Below are 6,000 nucleotides of genomic sequence, written 5' to 3'. Positions count from 1 at the left end.
CATCAACAGATGACTGGTATATATACCATGGAATACTACTCAGCCATAAAAAAGCTGAAAATAATGCCGTTTGCAGCAACATGGATGGACCTGGAGAATGTCATTCTAAGTGAAGTAAGCTAGAAAAAGTAAAGACATATATCATATGATATCACTTATATGTAGAATCTTTAAAAATGAGACAAATGAACTTATTAACAAGACAGAAACAGACTCAGAGACACAGAAAACAAAATTGTGGTTATCAAGGGGGAAGGGGAGGGGTGGAGGGATAAATTGGAAATTTGGGATCTGCAGATACTAACTACTATACATAAAACAGACAGCAAGATCCTACTGTATAGCACAGGGAACCATATATTTAATAACTTGCAATAGCCTATAATGAAAAATAATAAGAAAAGGAATATATATGTATATGTATAACTGAATCACTATGCTGTACACCAGAAACTGACACATTGTAAACCAACTATACTTTGATTTTAAAAAATGAATTAAAGAAAAAAAAAGAAATCAAATACTTATTTGCACAAGGATAGATCTCAACTTTTCGTGTATTTTTACTGAAATGGAAAATACACAATATAATTATATAAGTGGAATATACAATTGATTTTACACAAATGCATTAAAATAAATCATACATATTTTACATTAGATTATTCATAATCTGTAAAATAATCTTTCCCATATTATATAGTACAAAAATAAGCAATGTTTCAAAATGCCTCCAAAACTGGGATTGTTCTGGCCCCAAATTATAGCGGAATTAGTAACATAAGAGGATATTAGAATTAATTTTATAATTATGTTTAAATTTAAAATATGCCAGGATCTGAAAATATTTATTTTATTAAATAGATGGAAGAATAAAATTATCAAGTTTAATAACAAATCTGAGGTAAAAATCTGCATTAAATTACTCACACCACGGAAAATATATCTAAAAGATTGTTTTCTTAACTTATTAACATTTCATCTTTCTTAAGTACTCTTTCATTACCTCTGGCCTTCTGGATCTAGTAATTAAGGTGACTTATAGAAAATGATCTCTACTACAAGTTTGGGAGTATTTGCACGCAGCTACTTATCACTCAATACAGACCTATCAGATGATAAAATTAAAATTTGCAACTTGATCAGAATGACGCATCTTGCCTTATGTAAAAATACAAACATTATATGTTGACACTTGATAATTTCAACTGTAATTTACTAGCCAAAGGGGATTAAGAATATACTATAATTTTTAGTACAGTTGACCTTTGAACAACTGTTCAGGTTTGAACTGTGTGGGCCCACTAATACATTGCTATTTTTTCAATAATAAATACTAACAGGACTACAAGGTCTGTGGGTGGTTGACTGTACATTTGGATACGGAGGTCAACTATAAATTATACTTAGATTAACCCCCATGTTGTTCAAGGGTCAACTGTACAAAAAATACCTTGGGTGCAAAACAAACCTTCACAAGAATTTACCAGGATGACAATAAAGAAATGCAAAATAACTATATATACCTGGTCCCACAGAAGTATTGCTGCCTAACCTCTTACACTAATCTGAATATTAAGACTTACTTCAGATTATACTAATTGAAATTTATCCTACGTTGTATCTTGGCATTTGACTTTTTTTTTTTTTTTTGCCACTATTAGATATTTCATGTTATACTAACAAAAGGAATTAGCATTTTCAATGTCCTGTCTGTATTGTTTCTAGCCTCTTCCTGCTCAAGTATTTTAAAAATAGATATTTCAAATGCAGTTGGAGCTTCCAATGTATGGGGCAAGCTCTCCCACCCATGTCTCCTTTGCTCATTCTGCAGGCACTCAAGCAGTCAGCAGTTAAGGAGACCTTCCTGGATGAATGCAAATGCTTTATTCAACTTCCACATATGTTTCCAGACCCCAACCAATTAGCTACATACACTTTTCGTTGTATGCACTAATCCTCATATTTACCGTATAGCAGATATAGATGGCAGGGGAAAGGCTTTTAAAAGGACCCCACTTGTGATTATTTTCTTTAACAAGATGGAATTAGACAATGAAAAAAAATTGAGTAGTATTTTAGCCTAGTACATTTAGCATCCCCAGTTTTTAAGATTATAAATTCACAACAGTGAATAAGCTAGTGACTATTTTTAAATAAAGCACTGAGTAATTTCATGCTATAAAAAGTATACGCTCACAATTTTAGCTTGGATTTGTTTTGCAGCTTATTTATGCTGTCTGAAAATCAAGCAGGTAATGAAAACTATATATTTGAACACGCATTGTAGGATTCAATGCAGTGGAGACTCTAACAAGGCCAGTCACTGAGAAAAGTGTGCCCATTTATCTGATATACTTAGCCTCCAGAAAATGATTATGGATTCCAATATAACTTCCTCAATGCTGCTTTACAAGTTTGACCAAAACTTCTTTTTTAGACACTGAAAATCTTATTTCATTGTTTGGTATTTTTATTGTTTTATACTGTTCTGAAACCTTTTAAAGACTCTAGATGCTAAGCCCTGACAAGAGCAAAAATGAAGCTACGGTCTATGCAGGCTCACTGTTAACACCCCACCACCTTCACTATGAAACCCCAAACACGCATATGGTGTTTGGCACTGTCTCTTGCTTGAACTAGAGAACTGTCAGAATTACAGAATTTGAAAGCTGAGAAAACTTGGAACACACTGAGTTTAGTTTCTTATTTTCCACGAATAGGAAGGGGAGGACTGACCAAGGGAATCAGCATTTATCAAGCACCCAGGCACATGGGACTGAGCACATCCAACTTTACTCTCTCATTTCTCACAGTCTTAGGTTGTAGCATCAAGTTCCATTTTACAGCTAAGGAAATGGAGACTTACCTGGATTAAATAATCCCTCCCCTGACCAATAAATCCACTAACGGGGAATAGGGGGATTCCAGCTTCAAAGTTACTGCTCTTCCCCCAGGGTAATGATTCACAAAATGTGGTCCGTGGACCAGCAGCAGGGGCGTTACCTGGAGACTTGTTAAGAAATGCAAATTCCTCAGTCCTCCTGAATTGGAAGCTCTGGGGTCGGGCCCAGCAAGCCCTCAAGGTGCATCCTCAAGTTTGAGAGCCACTGGTGTTCAGCACGTTTTCTCCCTGAAACTTTGCTTGGAACATATATATTAAAATACACATAATTTTACACTAAGCTACTACAGAGGTCAAAAGAACTTAGTATATTATACTTTATACTAGACTATTGTGACAAGGATAGCTATCAACAAAATTTTGCTTTGATGTTACATGGTCTGATATTGACACTGAATTTTCTCATAAGAAAGAAAAAATGCGAGAGCTATTCCAAATAAACCAATACTGGCAGTAAGATTCTAAAGAACTGTTTTCACCTTAGGTCCAAAATAAGACTCTTGAAAGAAAAATCTTCTGCCTGCCTTACAGGGACCCACTGAAATTAACAAATACCCTTGCCTGACTGACTTTGTTATTACTTGACATAATTCATACTAGGTATAGGGAAACCAAGTAGGGATATACTGAATGTTTGGCACACAAGGATCTAAGTTAAAGTTAATAAAAGTACATCTTAAGAAACAAACCACATGTAAAACTAAATTAAAAATTGAATGAAGTGCCTTGTTAAAAGTTTCAATTTGGAAGTTTTACTTCAAAAGTTCCAATCTGGAAGGTTTTCTTTTCCAACTTCAAAATATCATGAAGGAAATGTTGTCTTCATCTGAGTGCTTCTCCACCCCAAATCCACAAATGAAAAATAAAGTCATTCATGTTAGCAAAAATTCGAAAATGTTCTCATTGAATATTTTGCCATTTCATATTAGCCTTTCAGCAAATATGCCTAACCAGTGAATATTAATTACTTTTCAAATGTAACTTTTCCTTATACATGTCAGTGATTTAATCAGTTGGCATTCTACTATGTATATTTCATACAGGAAATTTTCTAGGAAAGCATTGTTTTTTTAACTGCAATGACATTAAAATTATGCTTAGTTTCTAAGATACATAAGCCACAATTTTTTTTTTTAGAAAATCAAAAAGTCAGAATGAAAGTTATCTAAATAAAAATTAAAGTTAAAATAAAGATATCAATTATCATGTAATCTTGATGCCTCATGGCAAAACAAAAAAGCTTCATATTAATATAACAGTATATTCCTAATGGTCATTATTCGTTTCAAATTTATAATAGACTCCTTTTCTGTCCTCAGCTTTTTAAAGGCTCCTAATATCTAAAGGGAAATTTCCTGTGTACTATAGCACACAAACTATGAAATACTATAGTATCTATTTTTCTACAGATGAATGAGGCAGATAGTATAAAAAAAGGAAATGTGAGGGGTCTAAAAATACAAAGTCTATGTAAACAATGAACCTCAATTTATCTAAGTGGATTTTTGGTATATGACATACCAAAACAGAACCCTAACTTCAAATTCTGTAAACAGAAAATCTCATATACGTCATGTCACCATTAAAATCAGCACACAATTATGTTAGCTATATATGCTAAATCTGCAGATGTCATAGGTGACAGTCATCTCTTAATTCTTTGAATTCTTCTGGTAATATTATTTAGTAACAAAGACTATTTCAAAAGGAAAGTAGGAAGAAATGATGCAGGTTTATAACAATTAGAATTGCTTAATATAAAAATAACATTTCATTTACTTGCTAAGATGATTCTGGAAAAAAAATTTTCTAATTCCTATTTTATCCTTCTTTAAAGATATTTTGTTTCTGCAGCCAGCACACTGAGGATTAGTGCTACAGACCTTACCATTGTGCCTTATGAAAAACCCTGGCTTCCAGAGAAGTCATACCTTGCAACCCCAAACTGGCTCTGCATGATTGATTGTAAAGCAGGCATCAGCATTATTGCTGAAATAAGACTGTATACTTTTGAGAACATTCATTTAACCTTGTGAGCTCACTTCTATAGAAACAATGAATTTTATTCATTGGCTGCCAGAGGGAAAATCAGTTTAATTTAAGGAATTAATTAAGTCAGGCTGATAGAAGCCAACATACCAATTTTTTTATATCAAAATTTATTTAAAGGAGTAAGTATAGATGTATTACATATATCTAATGGCTTTTCTAAGCTCCAAAAAGCATTCATCTAAGCATTTTTAAGGCTGCCTCATTTTTCAGCTTTGTTTTAGTAGAGATTCTGATGTTCATCTAACAAAGTCTGACAAAACAGCAGACTCCCTTTCATCAAGGTCATAATTTGAAACATTATACAATAATGGGATTTAAATTATGTATGGGAAGAAAAGTAGGAGCCTGAAACAAGGTATTAGAAATCCCTACTTAGGCCTTTAGATTCAGAAAAATATAATCACGAGCCAACACTGCCCTAACAGAGATGAAGGACATTAGCACTAACTTGAACGTAGCCTCTCCCAACATTTTCAAAGGCCTGCAATGTGGTTGCTGTGGTTCTAGGGCCCTGAAACCTAGATTTCTGGGTAATCACAGAATGGAAGTAATCTCCCATAGCTTAATTTCTTGAGAAGATGAACCCTTACTACAAAGGCAGCAGAAAGGAAGTCTCCAATTGCGCACCTGCCATGGCTACAGTATTCAAATACAAAAATCACCAAGATAAATAACCTGGGAGAAAAGACAATATGCAGGTGGGCAAAGCAGCAGTAAGTCAGGTAAACAATGTAATAGTGCTTCCTTCTAAAGAAGTTGCTCTTCAACAACAAGCACCAGCCTACTGGAAGAAGACCCTCTCAAGATTTATCTCGCATGTTAATGAGGCTTACTACTTCTGGAATCCTGAGTGACAATGATCTGTATGATGTGAACATAGAGCACATGGACAACCAAAAAATTCTAAGTTCAACATCTTTTCCCACTATATTTATAGAATAATTTAAAGCTTGAATTTCACCTCCACTGTTCTGACTCTTTTACCCTGTAAATTGCTGAAAGGTACTGGTGAACTGTCAAAACAGCCAAAACAAAAAGTAGAG

The sequence above is a fragment of the Camelus ferus genome, chromosome 5 (genome assembly GCF_009834535.1).
Source record: "Camelus ferus isolate YT-003-E chromosome 5, BCGSAC_Cfer_1.0, whole genome shotgun sequence".
Lineage (NCBI taxonomy): Eukaryota > Metazoa > Chordata > Mammalia > Artiodactyla > Camelidae > Camelus > Camelus ferus.
Note: the sequence above shows the minus strand (reverse complement) of the source record.